This window comes from Tenrec ecaudatus, chromosome 8, assembly GCF_050624435.1.
Source record: "Tenrec ecaudatus isolate mTenEca1 chromosome 8, mTenEca1.hap1, whole genome shotgun sequence".
In the NCBI taxonomy this organism is placed as follows: domain Eukaryota; kingdom Metazoa; phylum Chordata; class Mammalia; order Afrosoricida; family Tenrecidae; genus Tenrec; species Tenrec ecaudatus.
In genome coordinates this window covers 48243855-48259365 of record NC_134537.1, presented here as the reverse complement: position 1 = coordinate 48259365, position 15511 = coordinate 48243855, and positions in this window count along the sequence as shown.

The window sequence follows — 15511 nt, the reverse complement described above, 5'->3', positions numbered from 1 at the left end:
CTCTACCTAGATCATACCTCAGGACAAGAATGGTTTGTTCTAATAATGCTGCGTTGTATTATTCTCACCTTATTGACACTATCATTGAAGACAAAATGAGTGCAGAAGCAAATGTGGTAAAGAAAGCTGATGGTACCAGCTATTAAAAAGGATAGCATCTGGGGCCTTAAAGTCTTGTCGTTAAACAAGTGGTCATCTATCAGGGAAGCAACAAAGCCCACATGGAAGAAGCACACCAGTCTGTGTGATCATGGGGTGTTAACAGGAAGTTATCAGAAGTTCAAAAGCAAGCAACCAAATCAACGTGAAGAGGCATGAATGTAGCGGAAACCCAAAACTCGCCTATAAGATAATTGTACAGTCCCTCACAGAATGGCAACATGGACAGGATGATAAATCCATGGTACAGTATGGCACTGATGAACCACATAAATTTCCTCTAGTTTTCTAATACTTTCTTCTCTTACTATTATGACTCTTATTTGTTTTACTTCATGAAGCAGGTTAGATTTGTGTATGTTCATCTGTATATTTAAGGTGTTAGGTACATGCAAGTCAAGATAGATAACCCTTCAGAAACAGTAACAGGGGTAATGGTTCCTGAGGGTACAGGAAGGCGGGTAGAGAGTGGAGAGCTGATAACATTGATGACTCTATTACCCCACCTGATGGGATTGAACAACAGAATTATAAGTGAATGGATAGATAGAATTGTGTAAGAAATGGCTAACAAAACAAGCAAACAAAAAAACCCCACCTATTATAGAAAAAGAAACAATATGAGTTGGGTGGGGGTAGACAAAGGGAGCTTATCTCAGGGTGTTCAAGAAGAAAAAATGTTTTGAAAGTGAATGTGGTAGCAATTGTATAATGCGGCTTTATCTGACAGAAAGGTGGACTGTTATCTGTAAGCGCTCCCATTAAAATGATTTTTTAACTAAAGGAATACACAGAATCAATATACTAAAATTAATTAGATAGGGCAAGATATGACAAAATAACGAGGTATAAATTACCAAGGGCATATGAGGGAGGGGGGAATGGGGAGGGAGGGGGGGGGGAAAGAGGACCTGATGCAAGGGGCTTAAGTGGAGAGCAAATGCCTTGAGAATGATTGGGGCAGGGAATGTATGGATGTGCTTTATACAATTGATGTATGTATATGTATGGATTGTGGTAAGAGTTGTTTGAGTCCCTAATAAAATGTAAAAGAAGAAAAGAGAAAAAAATGATTAGGGCAAAGACTGTACAGATGTGCTTTATACAATGATGTATGTATATGTATGAACTGTGAAAAGAATTGTATCAGCCCCAATAAATTGTTAAAATTAAAAAAAAAATTCAACTATTTCAAAAGATAGTACATGATCAAGAACTGCTGTTAGTGAAGGAAGAATTCCAAACTGCAGAGAAAGCGTTAGTGATATTCATAGGAACAGACATAGGAACAGACATTGTCATCTTGATGCAATGGAGCTTGACACTCAAGGACATGAATTCATATTGTGACTCAAACACTGCATTCAACCATTAAAATTGTGAGGATAGTGTAGGGCTAGGTGGGTGGGGGAGTTGTTCTGTGTGCATGGAGTTGTTATGAGTTATAAAATATTAACAAAAGTAAAAGTACATGGAATAGTTTATATTTCATAAATATAAACACACATTAAAAGACTACAGGACTTTTATACAAATTCAGTCCTTATACAATAGCCAGAGTTGTATACCAAATTCTATAGCCGGTGTACTTTCTAAAAAAGCACTTCAATTCAGCTTTATTACACTTTGAAGAGAAATCGTTAAACTGAATAAAAGTAGGAAAAAAAGAAAATTAAACCTTTTGTTTCACTGTCCAAATCCTCAACTAAAGTATGGATCAGATACCTCACAGATTCTGCCCAAACACCTCACAGAGTTAAGAGGCATTCTTAGGGCATATTGTGAAATGGGGTCTAATTTTTATGAAGAATGGACTTTTATAAGTTATTTCTCCTGCTGTGTGATGCTAAAGGGTCTTATTTATGTCCTCAATAGATCAGAGTCAATGAAGCCATTTACCAAAAGGCTCCTTCCTTTTGTTTCTATTCTTTAGGACAGAGAAAAGGGCCATCTTTGTAAAGGACAACAGGGAAACATAAAATTGCCTGTCATTAAAGCCATGATTTTCGCAACAGTTTCTATTATTTTCACATTATATAATCATGGGTTTAGAAGAGAGCTTAAGAACTCTCCTCAGACAGTTCATAAGTGTTCCATAGAAATAAACTCATTCAATTTCAGAAAGTTTCCTAGGAGATAACCCAACTCATTATTATTATGAAAAGATATTTACATACTATGCATATTCACAAAGGGAATGCAATTTTAAAAGTCCAATCAACTCGTTTTCTTATAGATCCCATAAAATTCAGATTTGCCATTGTTGCTTTATCTTCTCATTTATGAATTGTTTGACCCTTTAAGAAGCTCCTCCCTCATCTCACAGTTCTATAAATAATTCGTTCATATTTAGTAAAGTATCTTTACTAAAAGAAAATCATTGTTCATTTAAAAAATATATCTGTTTTGTTCTATTTGAGTCTAATTCCAGTCCACTTAAGTTTGCTCAATCCTTTATTCCTTTTTGTGTTCACAAAGCTTTCCTTGGTTTCCTCTACCATGGGCCGTAAGACGTCAAAATGTATTTGAACTTTAACAATCTTCAAGGAGACATCGTAGTGTAGTAGTAGCTTAAACACTTGGATGCTAACTGAAAGGTCTGTGATTCAAGCAGTCAGCCGCTCCTTGGGAGAAAGAGGTAACAATCTGTTTCCATAAAGATGTAACACTGGGACCCCTGTAGAGAAGTTCTACTCTGCTCCCTAAGAATGTTATAAGTGAGACTTGACTTTAATGGAGGAAATAATTAAATTGTCTATGCAATTTTCCAGTTCATGAGTTCTTACAGAAAATGTTTAAATAATCTCTGGATGAACACGTAGTGTTGCTTGGATTATCTGAATGGAAAACAGATGTCTACTTTGCTTTTTCAGAATTTTTTTAATTGCCCTCATTACTTTCATATATGTGATAGTCCTAGACAATATATATTCCTACAAAAGTACAGAAAATTGTAATACACGAAAGTAAAAGCATGTGAATTTGTCATTTCTCAACACAGTGTCCATCAAAGTCTATAAAATTCCCCAAACTGAAAATGCTGTTTCCATCTCTCTAACTCTTCCCTGAAGAATTCTGCCTCACGGAAAACAGTAGTTTGGGCATCATCGAGGATAACTAAACTCATGTTCCTCTTAAAGATTATTTGAGTTTGAGGAACAAAAAGAAGCCTGAAGGGACAAGATCCGGTGAGTAGGCTAAGGTTTCCAAAACAAATTTTCCTGAGTCAACACTTGATATACTTGAAGAACCATGATGCATATTTCCTTTTTCCCCAATCAATGAATTTTTAATTTTTCTTAAAACTTCTTCCAAATATGCTCTCGTGATCATTGTTATCCTTTAAGAACATCTGTCAAGATTACATCTTTGGGTAATATCCAAAGTACAAAAGAAGTTTCACCATACTCACTTCTAGAGTGTTCTGTCTGTCTTCCAAAACAAATTTGTGTATATTTTTGGAAGTCCATAGTATTTCAATATTCTTCATCAATACTATAGTACTAAGACATCAATTCTTCTTTGGTCTTTCTTATTCATAGATCAGCTTTCACATGCATAGAAAGCATTCGAAAATACTTTAGCTTTTAATCAGGCACCATTCATTCTTGAATGTGGTATTTTTTCCTTTTTAACACTTTAAAGAGGACTTTTGGAGCAGATTTGGTTAATACAATACAATCTGATTTCTTACCGCTGCATCTGTGGCCATTGATTTTAGATACAAGTGAAATTAAATTTTTGACAACTTTAGCCTTTTCTCCACTTACCATATATTATTACTATTCCAATTGTAATGATTTTTGTTTTCTTCACATTAAGGTGCCATTCACATGGAAGGTTGTACCCTTCAGCTTTCATCAGCAAGTGCTTCAAGTTCTCTTCCCATTCATCAAGCAAATGTTGGTAGATGCCATTGAGTTGGCTCTGACCCATAGTGACCCTATGCACAACAGAACGAAACACCGCATGGTTTTATGGTATCCTCACAATTGTTCTTATGCTTGGGCCCGCAGATGTAGCCACTGTGTCAATCCATTTCATTGAGAGCCTTTCTCATTTTTGCTGCCCTTATACTTTCTGAACATGGCATCCTTCTTCAGGTACTGGTCTCTCCTGACAAGATGTCTATAGTACGTAAGATGACGGGTGGCCATCCTCACCTCTAAGGAGCACTCTGGCCTTACTTCTTCCAATACAGATCAGTTTTTCCTTGTAACAGTTCATGGTGTATTCAATATTCTTCTCCAACACCACAACTTAATTAAATCTATTCTTCTATGGTCTTACTTATTCAATGTCCAACTTTTACATACGTATGATGTACTGGAGAATAACATGGCTTGTGTCAGGTGCAATTTAGTTCTCTAAGGAACATCCTTGTTGTTCAATAGACTAAAGAGGTCTTGTGGAGCTGATTTACATAATGCAATGCATCTTTCTATCTCTCGACTGCTGATTCTATAAGCGTTGATTGTGGGTCCAGGAAAGACAAAATCCTTGACAACTTCAACCTTTTCTCCATAGAAAGATGGTACCTGTTGGCCCAGTTATGAAGATACTGGTCTTCTTTACATGGAATTGTGATCCATGTTGAAGGCTGCAATCCTGGATCTTCACCAGCAATGCATCAAGTCCTCCTCATTTTCAGGAAGCAAGGTTGTGTCATCTGCATATCACAGGTTGTTAATCAGCCTCCCTCCAATTCTGATGCCCCACTTTTCTTCATAACTGATCATTTGCTCAGCATATATATTGAACAATGACTTTGAGTGCTCCATTGTCTTTTTCAACAGATGTACTGGGTTCTAGGCAGTACATTCAGTGTATTCTGCACAGAAAATTATTGTTTATGTTGTTGAAAAAAGTTATTCCCAATGAATAAGTAGTTGGTCTTAAAAATTGTAACATGCTATCTTCAGTGATAATAGATAATACTACTGCTAGTGTTCCACCACTGTCTGACATGTGTTGCTGTGATGCTGAAGCTATGGTATTTCAAATACCAGCAGATTCAGCAAAAGTGAACATGTTTCAGTACAGCTTACAGACTGAAAAAGCAATAGGCTTCCACTTCAGAGGAATTAACCCCTGAAAATATGTACAGCAGCAGAACATTGTCAGAGATAGTCCTAAATTGTGCCAGTGGCAGAATGTTGTCAGAAATAGTTGTAGATTGTGCCGGAAGATGCGCCCCACAGAGCAGAAGACACTCAAAATGTGACGGAGAAAGAGCTGGCAAAGTAGAGTCAACCATGATAATGTAGATGAAGTAACATCTTTTGGGGGAAAGCCTTTGGAACCATCATTTGCTGATGGAGCACAATTCAAAATTAGAAGAAATGGTTGCAAATATCTATAAAAATTGGAAATTTAAATGTATAAAACATGAATTTAAGAAAACTGGAAGTCATCAAAAATGAAATGGAATGCATGAAGATAGTGATCTTAGAGGTTAGTGTGCTGAAATGCACTAATATTGGCCATTTTTATTGAGAAAATCATATAGTTTAATATATTAGGAATTTCAGATTTGAGAGGAATGTCATGCATTGTCATAAAGGACATTTCAAGAGCTATCTTGAAGTAAAATGCTGTCTATGATAGGTTAATAAGTATCTGTATACAAGGAAATTAAGTCAAACCAACTATTAGTCAACTTTATGTACCAACCACTAAAGCTAGTGGTACAGAAATTGAAGGATTTTACCATTATCTTGTCTAGAAATGAGCAAACATCCAGCCAAGATGCACAGATAATAACTATTGGTGATTGGAATGCAAATGTTGGAAACAAAAAAGGAGGCACAGTTCTTGGAAAATACAACGTTTATGTGTCATCCAGTCAGATCCAACCCATAGCAACCCTATGAACAATAGAATGAAACACTGCCTCTTGCTCCATCTTTGCAATTGTTCCTAAGCCCTTTGTTGCAGCCATGATGTCAATCAATCTTGTCAAGGGCCTTTCTCTTTTTTACCTCCCTTCCACATTACCAAACGTGATGTCCTTCTCAAAGGACTGATCTCTCCTGACAATATGTCCAAAATATGTAAAATGAAGTCTCATTGTCCTTGCCTGTAAGGAGCACTTGACCCTACTTCTTTCAGACAGATTGCTTTTTCCATTCAGTGGTCTATGGTACTTTTAATATTCTTCTTCAGCACCACAATGCAAATGCATGTACGCTTCTTTGGTCTTCTTTATTCAATGACCAACTTTCACATGTATAAAAAGCAATTAAAAATATGGTGGCTTAAATCTGATGTACCTTAGGGCTTAATGTCACTTCCTCGCTTTTCAGTATTCTAAAGAGAACTTGTACAACATATTTACCTAATGTGACTCATGTTTGACCTTTTGACTCCTGCTTCCCTGAGCATTGATTGTGGATCCTTGTAAGGCAAAAGACTTGACAATTTCAGGGACAACACAGGAGACACAGTGTGGGAATTCAAAACACTAAGGCGGTGCAACAGAACAGCAAGGGAATTGAGGGGCGAGGTCCCCAGTGAATGCTGAAGGTGTACTTTGGAGCCAAGGAATGGTGCCCCAACAGACTGGACTGGAAAACACTTCTAAAAGTCAACAAACAATCCTTGAACTAACTACAAGCTTTTCTTTCTTGTATTCTGTTTTGTTTTTTATCATTGGTTTGTTGTTGTTGTTTTGTTCTATATTGTTGCTTGGTTTTGCTCTGTCTTGTTTTTGTGCATGTTGTTATCTCCACAGGTATGTCTAAATAAGATAGACTGGATGAAAAATTTGGAGGAGAAAACAACGGGACCTATAGTTCCACGAGGACATGGGAGAGGAGGAGGTGAGAGGGGGAGGTGGGGATAAGGGAACAACAAATTATTCAAATTGGTGATGAGGAGGGTGTGGGGGGCCTGGTAGAGCATGATCAAGGGTAATGTAACAAAGAGGAATTTCTGAAACCCTGGTGGGAACTGAGCATGATAGTGAGACAGGAGAAAAGTCAAAGGAAATAGAGGAAAGAGCTGGGAGGCAAAAGGCTTTTATAAAGGTCTAGATAAAGATATGTACACATGCAAATATATTTATATATAAGGATAGAGAAATAGATCTATGTGCATATATTTATAGGGTTAGTATTAAGATAGCCGATGGACATTGGGACTCCACTCAGGTACTCCCTCGATGCAAGAATACTTTCTTCTATTGAATTGGCATTCTATGATGCTCAACTTCCCAACACAACCACTGGTGGCAAAGCAGGTGAATGAGAAAATGTGGTGAAGAAATCTAATGGTGCTCAACTATCAAAAGATATAGCATCTGTGGTCTTAAAAGCTTGAAGGTAAACAAGTGGCCATCTAGCTCAGAGGCAACAAAGCCCACATGTAAGACACACACAAACCTGTGTGATCATGAGGTGCCAAAGGGATCAGTTATCAGGCATCAAAGAACAAAAAATCATATCATTATGTGCTCACCTCCATGATATGATCACTGAAGACAAATGATATGATGCATAAGCAAATGTGGCAAAGAAAGCTGATGGTGTCCAGCTATCAAAAGATATAGTGTCTAGGGTCTTAAAGGCTCGAAGGTAAACAAGCGGCCATCTAGCTCAGAAGCAACAAAGCCCACATGGAAGAAGCACACTAGCCTGTGCAATCACAAGGTGTCGAAGGGATCAGGCATCATCAGAACTAAAAATCTTACCATAGTGAATGAGGGGGGAGTGCGAAGTGGAGACCCTAGCTCCTGAATGCTTCTCCCCACCCCCACCCCCCACTACCATGATCCCAATTCTACCTTGAAAGTCTGGTTAAACCAGAGGATGTACACTGGTAGAGATAGGAACTGGAAACACAGGAAATCCAGGGCGGATGATCCCTTCAGGATCAGTGGTGAGAGTGGCAATACTGGGAGGGTAGAAGGAGGGTGAAAGGGGGAACCAATTACAAGGATCTACATGTAACCTCCTCCCTGAGGGATGGACAACAGAGAAGTGTGTGATGGGAGATGTCAGACAGGGTAAGATATGACAAAATAATAATTTAGAAATTATCTAGGGTTCATGAGTGAGGGGAGAGCAGAGAGGCAGGGGAAAAAATGAGGAGCTGATGCCAGGAGCTTAAGTGGATAGCAAATGTTTTTAGAAAGATGAGGGCAATGAATGTACAGATGTGTTTTACACAATTGTTGTATGTATGGACTGTGATAAGAGTTGTATGAGCCCCTAATAAAATGATTATTTAAAAAATGACTTGACAATTTCAACCTTTTCTCCATTTATCATAATTATACTTATTGGTCCAGTTGTGAGGAATTGGGTCTTCTTTATGCCATGGTGGTGTGTGGTTATTCATTGGGCTGTGATCCACATAAGCAGTAGTTCAAAACCAGCAGCAGCTGCGTGGAAGACAGGCTAGGCATTCTAATTCTGTAAACAGCTGACTCCATGGCAGTGAGGTACTTTTTAGGTTTTGCCGTTGTTTTGTTTGTTAAATTTACATTGACGTGAATTCCATATTGAATGCTAAAATCCTTGATCTTTGTCAGCAAGTGCTTCAAATTCTCCTCACTTTCAGCAAGCAAGATTGTGTCACTAGCCTATCACAGGTTATTAAGTCTTTCTCTAATCCTGACACCTCACTCTTCTTCATCAAGGCTGCGATCAAATTGACAGGCAAAACTCCATCCATACCTTCTTCCAGGTGCCATGCTGGCGCAAACCACCTAACTGACACTCTTGCTGAGTGCTTTGCTTAAGTGATGAACAAGATCTCTTTCCTCCATTTTAAAAGCTTCACATATAAAGAAAGAAATGTGGCTTACTGTCATAAATGTGCTCAAAACAATGATGCAATAAATAATGACAAGATACTCATCATTTGCAGTAAAACACAAACACCATTAGTAGCTGATCCTTTCTGTATATTACTCCTTCACAAGACTTCTACTTCTCAGGAGCACCTAGAATATTTGGGACATTCAAACCACACAAAATTCACTATGATTGAGTTGATTCAGACTCACAGGGACCATATAGGGCAGGGAAGAACTAGGCAATTGTCTTTCCAAGTCTGTAATCTTTATGGAAGCAGATCACTAAGTAGTAGCTCAATGCTGGCAAGTCAATTTGGACTCATAGCAACCTTATAAGACAGCGAAGAGGTGCCCGTTTGGATTTCTGAGACCGTAACCTTAACTGGAATAGATGGCCTCCTCTCTCTCCTAAAGAGCACCTGGTGGTTTTGAAGCACAACATCTGTGGTTAACAGCTCAGTGGGTAACCCACTACACCACCAGAGCAGCTAGTGGATTCAAAGGACCAAATTTTCAGATGAGAGTCAGTGTTGAACCATTTTTCCTTTTAGGTACCTAGCTCTATGCATTATTGCTAATAGCTTTACTAATCTTTAATATTTTTAATCCTTAGAATTAATTTTTTTTCAAAGAAATTAACTTTTAACTCAAAGACCATTCTTCCTCACACATATTTAAGGACTTTACAATAACCATTGTTCTAGTACCAAAATTTCTAGCAGTAAACTAATTAAGGGCATATTTAAGCCTCAGTAAATTTAGCTGCACACAAACATTTTTAATTGGTAAGTTTAAACAGCTACATATGTATTTCAAATACAACATATTATGGAGCAGTTCACAAGTTATCATCTCTAACAAAAATTTTAATATTTAGCATTCAAAATTACATTCTTCTAAAGAAAAGACCAAGTATTTTATTTTATAGCTTCAGATGGTCTACACTCAGCTGTCTGACAGCTTCCTGCCAGCCTGGACAACCTTGACATGATGGAGCTACTTTGTTACCATCTTACCAGAGTAAGCAGTTACAAACAAAAGTTTATCGTAAACACACAAGTCTCTTAATACAATGGCTAACACCAAAGAAGTTTTAAAAAGGTCAAAGCTCCCAAGCACAATACCAGGGTTCCTTTTCACCTTGAGATGTTCATCTATGCAACAACAATTCCATCTTTAAGAGCATAGTGGTGGATGGAAAACAGCAATACCATACACAAAATGTAGATTTTTTTATTTTACTAAATAATTTTATTGGAGACTCATACAATTTATCACAATCCATCCATCCATCCATTGTGTCAAGCACATTTGTACAGATGTTGCCATCATCATTTTCAAGCCATTTTCTTTCTACTTGAGCCCTTGGTATCAGCTCCCCATTTTTCCCCTCTCTCTCCCACCCTTCCTCCCTTTTGAACCCTTGATAATTTATGTGCTTATGTCTTACACTGACCAATGTCTCCCTTTACCCACCTCTCTGTTGTCCATCCTCTGGGAGGAGGCAATAGATAGATCATTGCGATCGGTTCTCCCTTTCTCCCACTCTTCCCCCCCCCCCCAACACCTTACCCTTACCCTTCTAGTATGGCTACTCTCAGGGTTTTATATGTCCTGGATTCCCTGTGTTTCCAACTCATATCTGTACTGTGTACATGCTCTGGGTCTAGCCAGATTTGTAAGGTAGAATCAGGGTCATAATAATGGGGATAGAGGAGCATTAAAAAGCTAGAGGAAAGTTGTATGTTTCATCAGTGATATAGTGCACCCTGACTGGCTCATCTCCTCCCCATGATCCTTATGTAAGGGGATGCCCAGTTGCCTAAAGATGGACTTTGGATCTCAATGCCTCACTCACTCTCATTCACAATGATATCATTTTTTTTGTTCTGCGTTTAAAATGTAGATATTAAGTAAGCCAAAGATATTTGTAAAAGGGTCCTTTAAAAAGGAGAGAAAAGGATTTAGACAGAACCAAAAAAAAACCTCCTTAACTACAGCCATTCAAATTATCAATAGCACCTTGGGCTACAAGAACTAGACCTTGATTGTGATCAGTATCAACCATAGAAAGGAGAGCATCTCCTGTACCGGTAATCATAGTCTTCGTATGTGTCAAACTCACGATCAGATCCTCCATCACAGTGAGAATCTCGACCTCTGTCACCCCTCCACCAGGGTTGGTCTGCACAACACTTGGTGTGCTCTGTGCTCTCTGGGTGATGGAATAATCTGCACGAATCTTTTTGTCATCCAGCTCCATTCCATTTTCCCTTTCTATACTCTCCTTTAAGTCATCTATTCTTTCAAAATAAATAAAACATAGCCTGAGACCACCCAGTTTGCTGATCATAAGTCACATTATTAACAGCACTCAGTGGTGCTTATCGAGAGAATACTTCACGCAGATCTCTGTCAGTTGAGTACAAACTGAAGAAAATTCCCCAAGACAGTGGTGAGATCCAGGCGTGCTCTGCAGCCTGCATGTCTTCTCCAGTTTACCGTTGAGAGTGACTTCAACTTCAGCCTCTTCGGCATCAGTAGCCTGGTGTGTGTAAGATACTTAGGGATCATCTCCTGGATTTTGGTCTTGATCCAGAAGGCGATCTGAAGTGTCTGGAAGCCCGTGAGGGACTACCAGAGCCTGACTTGCTCTCTGATTTACAGGAGCAGGATTTTGACTGGGAGAGGGCCTCTGCCCTCAGAGTTGTTCTCCTCTGCATCTCTCAAGACAGCCTGGCCTTCTCCAGAACTAAACATGAGACAAGTCTCGGCTATCGTACCAATGGTCTGCTGACTAGATGGTGGGGAGGAGGAAAGAGGTGGCAACCATAGCCACTCCACTCCACTCCACTGGGTCCCAAGATCCCTCAAAGTGGCAGCATTCAATGATATATTTTAATTGCAGAAAATACATAAATCAGAAAGTGATATAACATGCAAAACAATTATAATTGTATTAAAAAATAATCTGAAGAAATTGAATATTATGATACAGAAAAATAGAACAGAAGATTGTCCTGAATATCTATCAATTCCTAGACCCTTGTTTTTGGTTAATATTTCAAGCTCAGCTTAACTTCTACCTGTAGTCCCTTTGGTTCGAACTTACAAGCTACCTCCTGAAATGATTGGCGACTAGTTGTTCTGGAACAGTGACACCGAGTATTCTCTTCATGTTATCTTGATGCTTCCTGCATCTTTTTATGTTTCCTGCCCATAGAATTCTTCATATCACAACTGAAGGCTTGAAGCTTTTCTTTAGTTCTTTCCGTTGAAGGTATGCTGAGGATGCTATTCCTTTTTGGTTTTCCACCTCTAGGTCTATGCACATTTCATTCTTGGAAGAATGCTTCTTAGAAGTAACTATAACAAGACTTCATCTTAATTGGGGGGCAGGTTATCAGGAGAGATCAATCCATGAAAAAGAACATGCTCAGTAAAGGGTCAGTAAAACATAGGAAGACTTTAATAAGATGGATTTAGACAGTGGCTACAATAGTGCACTCAAATTTTAAGTATGGTACAGACTGAACTGATTTTTATTCTGCTGCATCTAAGATCACCATGGATCAGAAATGACTGATGACACCTAATGCCATCGCCAATAACATAAAGAAAAAAATAAAATGGATTAATCCTAATTGTATTTTCATTAAGTGATGATATCTAAAAGCAAAACCAAACCAAAAAAACCAAGACATACATACATATTCAAGGATAAGTTAAAAAGCATTGCTGCAAAGTGTGGTGAAGAAACAAGATTGTAGCCAGCTATCAGAAAATATAGTGTCTGGAGTCTTAAAGGTTTGCCTTAAAATAAGGAACCATCTAAGCTAGGCATCAACTAAGTGCACATGGAAGAAGCATACCAACCTATGTGATCCAATGATTGTAGAAAATAAGATCCAAATCTAAAGGAGGGAATAGTATCAGAGCTTAAATTGTCAGCACTTGGTTCACAGAATGCTATGGAAGAGAGTGGATAAAATCTATCACCAAGGTCCCACATGAATTTAGAGTCTCTTGAATTCCCTCTTAGTATAATCCAGGGATGTAAATAGCTTTGATAACAAAGAGCATTGTAGAATTAGATGTAGTTAAGTTAAAATGTAGTTAGGAAGATGCAATTATATTAAGATGTGATACCTGATTATTTGATTTCCCTTTTGATACATTTTAAAGTGGTTTCACTTTTTAATATTGTCTGCTTCCTTTCTGATTGAGGGTTTCCTATATTTTGTCTAGCTCTTTTCTGTTTGTTTGTTTGTTTGTTTGCTTGTTTGCCTCCTGTTTGGGTCTTATATGATCTTCTGTATATGACTTCAAGATAGGTAGATCTATTGAGAAAGTAGCTGATTGAAAAATGCCTAGGGGTATACCATGGGGGATGATGGGGGGAAATGGGGAGCTGACAACAGGAGTATGAGAAGAAAATGTTCTGAAATTGATTGTAGTGATGATTAAACAAATCTTATATGATTTAACAATTAAATTATGTAGCATGTCAAGTACATGCCCCCAAATGGAAATAGTAAGGGCAAAACAGAAATTCAACTATTCTAACAAAGCCCCAAATCAAGCCTTAACAGGTTGAAGATAATATACTTATAATTTGACCGCCTGGTCAGGTAAAATGGGCCTTCTATCTGGAAAGCACTGGTTTTTGGTTCAAGTCCACCCAGCATCTCTGAGTGAGAAAGATGAGGCTATAAATATCTGCCTCTGTAAATATTTATAGCCTCAGAAACCTTATATAAGGTGGGTATTAGTCAGAGTCAACTTGATGGCAATGGCTTTTGTTTTTATTTTTTACCAGAAAAACTCAACACTTAAAGGAGTCCACAACAATCCAAAGTTAATATAGCACATTAGCCTTAATATGTAGAACATAATGAAAAAATACTACACATGGTAAGAAGGAGAAAACTGACCCCAAATACATAGATAAAAAAATGTTTTAAAGCAGACCCAGAGGAGATTCACATATATGTCAACAAGCAGGGATAAAAAATAAAAGGATAGAATATTTTAGATAATTATTATCTCTAAAACATATAAATAACTAAATATCTAAAAACAAAAGTTTATTGGATGGATTTAAGAGCTTGACATAGAATTAGTCACCTTGAGAACGGGAGCATGGTTAAAAGAGAAGTCTGAAGGAGAGAGATCAGAGCTGTTCAGTGGGTTGGGTAAGTTTTCTCAAAGAGTTTCTGACCAACGAAAACCCCTCTGAGGGCACATGCTTTTGGAAGGCACTCAAATTAGCCAGATGTATATTACTTTGAGAATTTGGCTGAAGCCTTCAACTGACCTCAGAGAAGTCAGATTTTGTTTGGAAGAAACCCAGGCATATATAAATGAACTCCAGTGGCATTACTTTTAAAACAGTATTATTAATACATAGATCCTATCAGTCCATAGTTCAATCACGTCAAAAGGAATTGTACAATTGCAACCACAATCAGTTTCCAAACATTCTTTTTCTACATGGACTCCTTGACATGGGCTCCATTTTACCTCCTCCCATCCCACCCCCACCCCCACCCCCACCCCCACCATCACCACCACTTTACCATTCCCCACTGAGGCCCTTATTCTACTTGCTGTCCATATAGGTTCATCAATCATGGATTTCTTATACAGAAAAATGAGAAAATATAGCACAACTTCAAGAGGGTTACTTTTTTTTTAAGGGTTACTTTTAAAGTTTGCCCTGTATTTTATGTTTTCACATTGTTCTCCAGAGAATTACTCCAGAGTATTTCATGTTATGTATCTTATATGCCAAAACTTATTTTAATAATTGCTATTCTTGGATATTTAGACTAGCTTCAAATTTTATTTCTAGTATTTCCTCTAAATAGATACTTTCTCAATTGTCACCCTTAACATGAAATCTTGGTACATGTTCATTCTTCTGATAAAATCTCTCTAAGGAAGATCCTGGGTCAGTGGAAGAGCTGAGCTAGATTCTTTCTAATTCATTGTAAACATTTGCTCTGAAATGTTATACTAATCTGTACTCTTGCTCAATTATCTCTGCAGCATCATGATTTTGAAGCAACGTTCCTCTCTCTCTTCTTTTCTCTTCAGTCTTCAGGCAATAATCCTGAATATATTGTGACTGTATGAGTGAGGAATGCACTGGTCATTGCTCTTTGTTTTCTTTAAAGCATGACATTACTATTATACTGCATGGTTTTATGAAATAAATAAGTCTGGGATTTAATTTTATCTATTATTATCTAATCAACATAGATAGTTGTCAAGCAAATATCTATAAGTCTATAAGAAATATTTTTGGCACAAGACTTATTACCACAGTTAAATATCTATCATCTTCAGTTATATTATTATGGAAAATAAATATAACTTATATAAATGGAAAAACATATCCACAATGCATCTTGATTATAAATAAGTTTCTGTTAATTTTCAAACTTCCAAACCAAAAAAATACACTAAGATTTAAGATTGCAAATAAGTTGCTTCAATAGGTCATTTATCACTAGTGAATTACATGATCTATCTAAAACTGGTATTTAA